Genomic DNA, 11,440 nt, shown 5'->3' with positions numbered 1-11,440 from the left:
AAATTGGTTGTAGAGAATGTTAAATGGACTAGTATTTGTACATCACTTGTCACATTCTTCCATTCACACACACACATTCATACACATATGCTGCCATGCTAGATGCCAATACTCATCAGGAGCTATACAGAGTTTTCTATCCAAAGATTCGGGGTTCAGTATCTTGCCCAAGGATTTCTTTCAACTGTTCTGGGGGGTGCCGGGAATCAAACCATCAACCCTTTGATTACCTATTCCACAATCTGGGCAACAGTGAAGCAAAGATACGAACAGGATGATGCTGTATACTCACCTTGAGGCCAGACAGAAAGTAGTGAACTAACTGTGCACTGCTTTAAATAGTGCAGTCAGGAGGCTTTTTGGCCATGCAGCAGTGGGAAACACACAGGTGTGTCAGGTCAAAAACAGGTCAGTTATTAGTTACATGTGTGCTTTATACATACACAGTGACTTAACCTGTGGTTCAGAATTTGAACAGATGTGTTGGTCAGTAGATCTGGAGAGACACACTTTGTACTATAGATATCTACAGTCAACAGGATTTCATAATCACATGTCTATTCTGTGTGAGCAGCTGGTAGGAACAATCTACACTGCTTATAGAGCACACAGTTAGCCTCTGCTGATTCATAACTACGGTATGAATACAATAGCCACATACAAGACAATATAAACTTAACTCACAAGTAAAATGACATTGTCAGTTTCCATATTCTTCATTAATTCTGATATAATTGTACTGCAAGTTTGTCTCTAATGACCAGAATCATGATTTTGTACATTTTTTACAAGGTTGTGCCAGGCTCTCTGTGTCTACAGAAGGAGGAAGGAGGAATGTCCCCCTGGGATCCAACTGTCTACTGTACTGGGTAACACTTATTTGGCGTTTAACATTTCTGAAATAGTTTATAAAACACTGTAATGTAGTTGTAAGCAGATATAAGTGCATTTTTAAGTGTATATGTTCATGTACAGTATTTATTAACAGTTATTACTTATCTTATAAAGTCATATTTTAGATTATTACAACTGGTGCTTTACTATATTGTCATTCATTATCTGTTTATACAACTATTAAGGCTGCCCACAGGGGGAGTTATAATTAGTAAATTATAAATGGTAAGCACTTAGATGCTTACAACTACACTGTGTTGTAAACCACCTATTTCATGTTTTTGTACTGTAGGTAAAGTAGGTGGGTAAAGTTAGGGGGACTGTATGGATGATGTTAAAACATGTCAGTTGTTTTTGTTTAGTTTTTGGACATTTCATATGTCCAGTAGATGGCATTAGAGAGCAAGTAAATGTACCATTGGAGGGAGCGTGATCTCCACTAACAGTATCTTAAAGCTTAAAGTTCAGACTTGTTCAGACCACCAATGAAATATCATATTGTGCTTTTAGTGTAGCAGTGTCAGTAAAAGCATTCAGTATATCACTTTAAAGTATTTAAATGTAGAAAACAGTTTCTGACCACAGTTCCCACAATTTCTTTTTTTTTGAACTTCTTTTTATTTCCCTTTATCAGTTGCAGTCATATATATTGAAACGTTCAAGGATACAACAGTTCCCACAATTTCTATCTCCTCTGAAGAGTATAATCCCACTGCATCCCAACTGCAGAGAACAAATTTAACTGTGTTTTGAGTATGACAAAATCATATGCAAAACAGCTACAGTTTTGAGTGTGACATTGATGATCTATCTATCTATCTATCTCTATCTATCTATCTATTCTATTTCTATCATCTATCTATATATCTTATCTATCTATCTATCTATCTATCATTTGTCCAATGGTGTAACTTCATAACTCAGACAGACACACAACGTTTTTAGGGTGCAGTCTTTTGAAAGACAAAAACCCACAGCAATGCTTTGTAAAATGTGTACTGAAGTTGATATATTATCATGTCATTTATGTTTAAAATAATGTGTGTAGCATCTTTAAATCCATTGCCCGCCAGAAAACCAGCAGCTCAGAAACACTGAGCTGAATCAGAGCAGTCAGATTGGGTAAACAGGCTAGCAGGGGCCAATCTTTGCCAGATGATGCAGTGAGAGTGTTGGGGTTTTCTCTGTGAAATTGGGATTTGGACCTAGGTTAATCCTATGTGAAAACAGCCCTGGGTGCACTCTGCTCTCCTGGGCTCCTGGATAAATACCGGCCAATTAGAGGTGTCTGGGATAGGTTTTAGACAAGAGCTGCAGCTACAGCCGGTTGGAGTCTGAGTGTGTGTGTGTGTGTGTGTGTGTGTGTGTGTGTGTGTGGTGTGTGTGTGTGTCTGTGTGTCTGTGTGTCTGTGTGTACATGTTTATGAAAAAAATTATTTTCTTTTTTTTATACTGAATTGGGTTTAAGCTCACATAAATCAGAATCGGCTGTTATGTATGCAAACACATCGAATTTATAGGATTAATGACATACCGTGAAGATGACCAAGATAGAGTGCCATTGCCATGAAGTAATTGAGACTTAAATATATGCAATCAAACACCAAGGTTAAGGCTGACAATGTTTTATGTTTAGTCAACAAATCTCATGCACAGACCCAAACCAATAACCAATATATCCTACTAACAAGCATCATGTTTATATCAAAGCCTAAAATCTTCTTACTGTGTGCCATAGAGCTCCGTTATTGTCCACAAACTATTAAACACATTTGTGAGCCACACTGTTGTACTGGATGACATGTTCATTCATTTAAACCATGAACACACACTACATATTATCCCACATACATGGTCCTGCTGCCCCAAATACTCACTACAACAGTGGTCCCCAAAATGTAATCTGCACCTCATCAGTGTTGCATCCACACTTTATTCACTGTACCCCCTCACTTGCATAAAAGCAATGTCAATATTTTACCATGAATGTGGTAAATGGAAATCCATTGTAAAGCTAGAATGGTAACGTTTTACGAGTTGAGCGGGAATTCAAGTTTCGAAGTCTGTTCGGGTGTGGGCTAGTATAAGGCAGCTAAGCTAGCTGAACATTTTCATTCCATTCGCAGCCATGGGATTTCACAACAGAGGGTTGACATTGAACACTATCAGTGTTAGTACCATTAGGTCTCTTCTTAAATGACCAGTGTTTAAAATTTAGTGGCATCTAGCGGTGAAGTTGCAGAGTGCAGTTAATGGTTTTCTGTCTGTTCTGGGCTACTGTAGAAACATGGTCCAACATGGCAGACTCCATGGAAGGCGACCTGCAGCATCTATAGACAAAATGGCATATTCTAAGGTAACAAAAACACAATGATTCCTTTATTCAGGTGATTATACACTAATAAAAATAAGACTATTATAATACATTTCTGCCAAATCTGCCAATAGATCCTCTTAAATGTTACACACTGGACCTTCTTTGCTATATCCTATAGGCTGACAGTGTTGTGAATGATTTTGGAGAACCTCACCCATGAGCCTGTTTGGGAGTTAGAAGAGATGTTTTCTTGCTGCCTGATACCAGGGGAGGACTGGCTGGAATACTCTGTGAAAGCTGATTCTGCTTTCTCATTTGGATACATTTTGGTCTATAAAAAATGTGCGTGTCCTTTTTATTTACAGTGATATTTAAAGTGATTTCTCCTTGTGTCTTTAGTCAAATTATTAGGAAAGCGACACGAATGACCAATTCTTTTGATTATTTTCTTAAAAAATGTTGCCTAGGAACAGCTGACTTTGGTTGGTGGGAAGCATGACCGGCAGTCGGCCTGTTGTAGCAGGTAGGTTGTTGCAACAAGAAATATAATAAAGCCTAACACAAATATTAAACACATAATAATTGATAATCCTACTCCAATCTTTCAATGTACGCCCTGGGGTTCCACCTGGTTAGTATGCAACTAATGGGTACTAATCCACCACTGAAAATAGTTCCAAACAAATAGATTTTTTCCATACTGTTTAAGTAACTGTCACAGCTGGTGCTAGCAGGGAAACAGAAACACAAGGGATAGGACCCAAATGCAGATGTCCGACGCAGAGCTGATTTGGTTCAGTGATTTTATTAAAACAATGAGGTATAAAGGCTTACAGGCAAGGGTCAAAACTGGCAACAGCAGTCCAAACTGGCAAACATATCTGATGAGGAGCGGGAAAGAATCAAAAAGTTCAACACACAGCCAAGGTCCAAAAAAAGACAGGTCACAGGGACACCAGAAGCTGGAGAGTAGGGCATGAAGCACACAGCAACTAGATTTAACGATCGGGCAGGGAACAAAGGAAGTGAGCTGGGTTGATTAGGGAATGAGGTGCAGGTGGGTCAGGTGACTGCAAGAAATAGGGACAGGTGTGTGGATGGGGGGCCAGTCAGGTGATGAGGAAAGGACCAAGGGAAGTCGAGGGACATCTGGTGGACAGCTACAGCATGGTAAGAGTAGGGAGTTGAGGGAACGGACATGGCCATGGTGAAGTGAGTGGTGACATGTAGAGGGCTTGGGGTGAAAGAGACTTTTGAGTAAAATACTGGGCTTTTTAAAAAAAAACAATTAAACTATGCATTTTGCTGTGTTTTAAAAGATTTACATATTCATTTCAGTAGGAACAAGGCATGTCAGAAAGTTTTGAAAGCTACATTGTTGGTTTGGGTTTGGGTTTAAGATGATAAGAAGAAATATACAGCAACATCAGTCTTACGTTTAGATTATGCTGACTGTTATGACGGCTGTTATGACGACATGATAAAATGAAAAAGATTAAAATGATACACTGGCAATTAACTTTATGAACTAAAGAAAATATTAAAAGTAATACAGTAATATTACAATAATTAATGTTATTTTCAGCAGTTTGTGTTCTGCCAAAACCTGAACTGATAACACTTTCCCTTGTGAATTATAGGATTTGATTTCCCATGTGTAAAAATAGAAACCAGTCAAAATCCCAGCTGTCAGCATAGTGTGTGTCTGCCTGTGTACCTGCAGTACAGCCTCTCAAATAGAGCTTCAATCTGCGTGCGTGGGATGCATGCTGGAGTCCGTTATTAGGATGGTGGGGGAGGTTAAGGCAAACGGGAAATTACATGCAAGACAGCACAAGCTGGAGGGGCTGGGGAAGAGGACAGAAAAGCTGGGTAGGTTGGGTCTGTGCTGCAGCGGCTTACTGTAGGAATGTTAATCCTCCTAATGTATTACAGTTGGAGGAAGAGCAGGACCACAGGCTGAACCAGGCCTTCAGGGCACAACGAGGGGGAGGAGGAGAGAGAAAAAGTGAAGGAAGGGGCAGAAGTGAAGGTGAAGAGGAGAAAGAAAGAGAAAAGAAGCACACAATATAAACAATGGAAAGTGTGGTTACTGATTTTGTGTGTGTGTGTGTGTTTTCCGCCAACTGGCATATTGACAATTCGTTTCCCCAAATCCCTAAAACAGCACCAAGCTTAAGACACTTTTGAAAGACTTCAGGTCCTGTTTCACATGATGTTTAAATGAGTACTTCACCTCTGTGTGTGTGTGTGTGTGTGTGTGTGTGTGTGTGTATGGTAACACCCTCAGGAAAATGACGCACACTACACCCAGGATTGTCTCTTTTATGACTCTACATTAGCTTTCAACTGATTTGTTGCTGTTTGATGTTAGTGTGTCACACTGATATAGTGATTTAAAATGTTGTGTTGAAAAAGTCAGTTCACCCAGATTAGATAAAATAAATGTTCTTGCACAGCACAGGTACTGTAGAAGATGAGAACTTTCTGGACAAAAATTAATTTTCAGTGAATATCAGCAATCTTCATCCAATATTGATATTTCAATATTTAATTCAATAAGTAGTGGTCCTGTAACTTGTGATGTTCAGGTTCTCTCTTTTCTTTTTGTTCAGTTCAGTTCAGTTCTTTTTGTATTACTATTACTACTGATTTCCCGTTACTTTTACTATCATCAACAGAGAGCAATGCACACTGCACAAAGACCTGTAGAATATGAAACGCCCACTTTAGTTACCAAGAAAAAGCTGTTATTTTTGGGTGAACTTTTTGGGTTCCGAACCAATTTATTTTTAGTCAAAACGCTCCAAATGGTTTAAAAGCGCCAACCAGAATGGAGCCGCTTCCCTCTTGGTGGGAAGGCCTAACATGGTGTTTTTTCACCAAATTAGCTCTGTGTCTTGAACTGGTTCACAGTGGGTATGTCATATTCTACAGGTTGTTGTTGAGAGCCCTCTGTTGATGATGCATCCCATTGGATCCTCTCAAAAGTGGTTAAAATGCAGACTGGTTCACTAGATAGCACCAAGGTTCCGAGAATCTTCCAAGAAACAAAATATTTAAAGACCTCAGCTTTAGACTGCTTGGCTATAATCTCAGAAGTTATCAGTCTTCATATTTGTTTTTCTTTGACGCATATCTTCTGTTCTGTGGCTGATAAAAAGTAGGCTTTGTTCTGGATCAAAGCCCAAACAAGGTGTGCCATCACCGGTTGTCAGCTGCTGGGAAGAGCTCATTGTGTAGCTGCTCACACCTGCTGTGAGGTGAAGGGCATTGTGTAAATTACTGTTAGACTGATACATTGACTGATATAAAGAAGCACTTTAGATTTAGTTAACAATCTGTTATTGTTTTGTTTGTTTTTTGATCAGTCTTCTAGGACTTGCTATTAGAAATGGAACCATTTATCGCCATAAAGGGCACATGGAGCAGACTGGCTATGGAAACAAACTACAGAGAGGCTGTGATAGCAACACAGGCAGGCATATATATATGTATATGTATATGTATCTGTATATGTATATATATATATATATTATAGTGTTTGTATTATGGTTATTATATATTCTGTGTCTCCCTTTGTCCTGTGCCATTTGTCTTGTACCATGTGTCAGAGAACCAGCGCTTTATCCATACCACTGCCATTGTCAGGTCTTGTTGTTGTCTATTGTTTGTTAAAGAGTGATTTTTGTTTGTTTCCTTAGCCTTGTATTACCTGTTAGGGAGTGATTTTGTTTAGTTAATAAAAGCATTATTTTGAAACTTTCGTCTGAGAGTTGTGCATTTGGGTTCTGGTCCATAGTTGTCGTGACAAAACGTCAATAGTCATGTTGCAAAAAGATGAATTTGTTCATCTTATCTTCAAATCTGTGAAACTTTTTCCTAAATCAGTGCTTGCAATTAACTCCTGAGATTTATCGCACTTTAAATAGGTTGAGCAAACAGCTCATAAAAAGTATCACCAAAAGTCACTTTGTTTAGTTAATAACTTTGAAAGGCTTGTATCACCCAGTTCTAATTTTTTCTAATCCCCTACCAGGAACAAACAGTAAGAAGAGTCTCCTGAATTACTCCGTCACTCTGTATTTTCAACAGTAATTACCATGAAGGTGTTTTCCGCTTGAGTCTTTATTATATTTATCACATTCCTCGCTTTCATTTAGTCCACCTCCTCCGAGACAATAATCTACCATATTAGTGAGGAACAGTCAATGCAAATAGAGCAGCAGATTTATGGGCACAGGTCAGCAGAAATGATTATGATCACACATTAGCATTTTCATATCAGATTTAACAAGGGCAATCCTGCATAATCGATGTTTGAGTTAATTCACTTCAGCATCCATTGGATTATTGTAGTTGCAGAGATTAAAACTGCGTGTTTAAAAATGGATGGTCAAAAATGCTTTATCACTGCTATTATTATTATTATTATTATCAGAGCTTGATTTAAGAAGAAAATATGGGCCATCACGTTTGTGTGTAATGCTGATTTGATGTCTGTTGGTAAGACATGAAAAATGTTTGTTACAGGATTGCTGGTGCGTATTGCATTTTGGATATCATCTTAAATCTCCCTCCATGTCAGTGGAGCTGTATATTAGAGGTAGGCTTGAAACAGATGTAAATATTAACTGCTGTGACACTAATCTGCAGTTGACTTGGTCCCCAGGAAGTTGCAGTGACAGGTTACAGACAGATCCAGTTGCATAGAAGCATGCCACTTACGAGTTTTTGGCTCTGTGCTGTAATGACGTTGGCTGTATCAAGTTCTAAGCAAGAAATAAAACTTGTGTCATTTTATTCGTCATTTTTATGTGTCTGGAGCAAAACGATCTACAACTGTTCTGATGGCTGAGTTAAGCAGATATAATGTAAATGCAGTGCCTCTGCATTCAATGTGGCTTGAAAATGTTGCTTGTCATACTTTCCTTGTCTGATAACACTTTACAATTAAGTTGTAAAAGAAAGTAAATTGCTCAGTAACTTATTGTTTACTAGCAGTTAGTTCTTCATTCATTCCTGATATGTTTCCTAGTAATTAAATGTTGCGTGCCTTAATGTAAAGGCATTTACCTAGAAATAGGCAGGTTCAGGACTGTCGCCTCTATCTCTAGGAATCTCTGACTTGGTCCAAAGTGTAAAAACTTGATTGTTTAAGAAGAAGAAGAAGATATGTACAGAAATGTACTGTAAAGGTAGGAAGATCCATTGTCAGAAATAGAATTTAATATTCGTAGGTATGTTTTCATTAGTGTATAATCACCTGAAAATGTTTTTGTTACCTTACAATGAGCTATTCTTATCTGCAAAGGAAGTAGGTCCTCTCAAGGAAACTAAAAAAGAAGGAAAGGTCATTACATCATAACAACACAATTCTAATGCTATGTGGTACCAGACTATGGTGCCAGTTCTATTGAAGCCTATGAGGGAAGGCATACCACAACCCAACATATCTACGTTGTTTGACCTTTAAAGAAGAGATGCCTCTGCCAAATAAAAAAATACACCTTAGAGAATCGATTTTTCCAAATGTGCACATTTGTTGTTTATTTGCTGTTGGTCTCCAAATAGTATCCAAAGATGATTAAAGGCAGACTTTACAGGGCTCATGGTGAGTCAAATTAAAATTCCCACCATGAAAAATCAGAGAAGGTTGCAAGTTCAGTGTCCCTTGACTTTAGGATAAATATTATGAACAAAATCTGTATTCTTCATTCCTTCTCTCTTCCTTTTATTTTGATGTGGAAGCTGCTTTACAATGATTGACAGCGGTAATACTAACTATGTTAACTAATGTTATGGGAATATAATTTTTTCAAAGGAAACATTCACAAATGTCTTCTGATTATTAATTATGCATTAGTAGGCTATACATTGATTTGCCATGGTAAGCATTTAAATTCACCATGAGCACTGTAAAGTATGCCTATAACAGTTGAGCAAGCCAAAGTTTCTCGTTTCTTCCTTCCTTGAAAAGACAACCACATTTTGAAGATTTCGGTTAGAAGATAAAAACTATACACAGGTGGAGCATTATGCATAATGTTAAGTCTCAATATCATTGAAACAAGTGAGTTATAAAAATTCACCCCCTGTATAGTTGTAATGAACAGGGAAATTTGCTATACCAAAAAAGACCAAAAGCGTTTTTTTGTACCAGGCTGTAAACATGTTTATTTCTGCTGTAAAGTTAGGCATTATAATATCTGGCCTTATGGAGATTGACTCACTGCTGGAGCCAGCCTCAAGTGGCCATTAGAGGAACTGCAGTTTTTGTTACTGTGTTGGCTTCATTTGCCAGTTCAAGAGGTTGCAGCTTGATCTAAGCACAGGAGGAGGAAGCTGACGGAGGTTCTGACCAAGGCTTGTTCAACTGTTATTAGAGCACAGAGCAAAAAGGGGCGGGACTTGGGAAAGGTCAATTGGAATGCACATACTGTACAACTACAGTCATTTGCATCTCAAAGTGGTTAGGCATGTCCATATTTTGCCAGTTTTATAGACCTTTAAACAGCAGGTAATTTTATAAACAGGATGTAAACATTCATTAAGTTTTAATTATGTATGATATTAGATTTTGCAAGTACCTTTAAACTGATTATTACCTCACTTTATAGTTCGTAGAGTATGTCTCTATGTGTATTAATGTGTCACAATGTGTATTTCTATGTTTAAATTGTCCTGTTTGCATGTATTTTTTCACTTAATGCAAAAACAAAACTATTAAAAAAAGAATGCTATTAATTAGTATTATATTCCTCTTTGTTTTGCATATACCATTTTTTTCTGGGAGGTGCTTGCATTCCTCAAAAGAACTAAATAAATAAATAACAAGCACTAATTCCTGAAATATTATGTCAAATTGAAACAATTTCAATAGCCTGGGCTCCTATAGAATTATGTATGTTCCTTCAAATATTTCCACCTCTAATTCCTCCATCTGTTATTTTTTCTTTTCCCTATTCTCTGAGGTAATTGTTAGAACTTCCTCTGCTTCTGTATTTTTTCCACACCACGCTCTGTGCTCTCTCTTTTGTTCGTTGTACTTTTGCATTGTGAGTAAACATCAGGGAATGTCACATATCTCCCCTCCAGTGGAATATTGATTCTTTAGTGTGGTGTGGCAGCGAAGAGCACATACTGTGACCGCTTCACCTCACTCCACAAAATAGGTTTGTGTCTGGGCCACCAGGAGAATAGCTGCTGGTTGATTTGGACAGCTCCACACTGCCTCTCTCTCACTGAGGGTTTATTTTATACAGTAACACACTGCCCTGTGTCTAATGAGGTAGTAATACATTCAATCTAAAGCCTGAACACTTCAACTGGAATTTCTTACTGATGAATATATAGATATATTTAAATTTTACAATGTATGTGATGATGTATGTATGTACAATGTATGTATGTTTCTGATCATTAATATCCATCTTGGATATGATGTGACCTTAAAGTTATAATAACATTTCCACATTAAAATGTATATATAAACACTAGAGCCAGGTATATGTACCAGTATATGTAGTTGAGTTGTGAACTTCCATTATTCCATCTGTCATTTTATTCAGGTAACACTGCGTTTCACCGGTCGCCTGCCCTTTGTGCCTGCGTCAGCATTGGCGTTGTTGCCAGAACTTTCATACATGTGACTTCTTATCCAGTTTGAAGCCACATTTTTACCCATCTTACTGTTTAGATCTTGTCTTTTCTAACTCCTACGAGTTAAAAATTCAATTCTCTGATATCTTTGGGTTGTGGAGAAAAAGAAGACAATTGAGAACATCACATTGGGCTTGAGGTAACACTGATCAACATTTCGCCAATAATTGTTAGCTGCAGCCCCAGTTAGTGCCAATGCCTAACTAAATATTATTTGTACTTCTTGTATTATCTTTATAGTATGCTGTTTTTGCAGCTAGCAAACAAAAATTCCACATATTTTACTTGTTTTATGCTAAGGGGAAATGAGGCAATATGTGCACTCTCATACCTCAATCATACAGCCAAACTGAAGAGAAAATACAAAAGTACTTTGTTTTAATTTTGTTTCAGGAGCTGTCTCATCAAGTTTGCAAAATGTTTGTAGTATACTGTATCATTATGGGTTACTGTTTTTTGATTGCGTGTCAGCAGGGCCATAGCTGCCACTAGTGCCTGGCTCAATACTCAAAAGTGCAATTTATTATTAGTTTAAATATTACTCCTGTCAACAGTAATTAGTTACAC

This window comes from Morone saxatilis, unplaced genomic scaffold (genome assembly GCF_004916995.1).
Source record: "Morone saxatilis isolate NCDOM2014 unplaced genomic scaffold, NCSU_SB_2.0 Contig19, whole genome shotgun sequence".
In the NCBI taxonomy this organism is placed as follows: Eukaryota; Metazoa; Chordata; class Actinopteri; family Moronidae; genus Morone; species Morone saxatilis.
Note: the sequence above shows the minus strand (reverse complement) of the source record.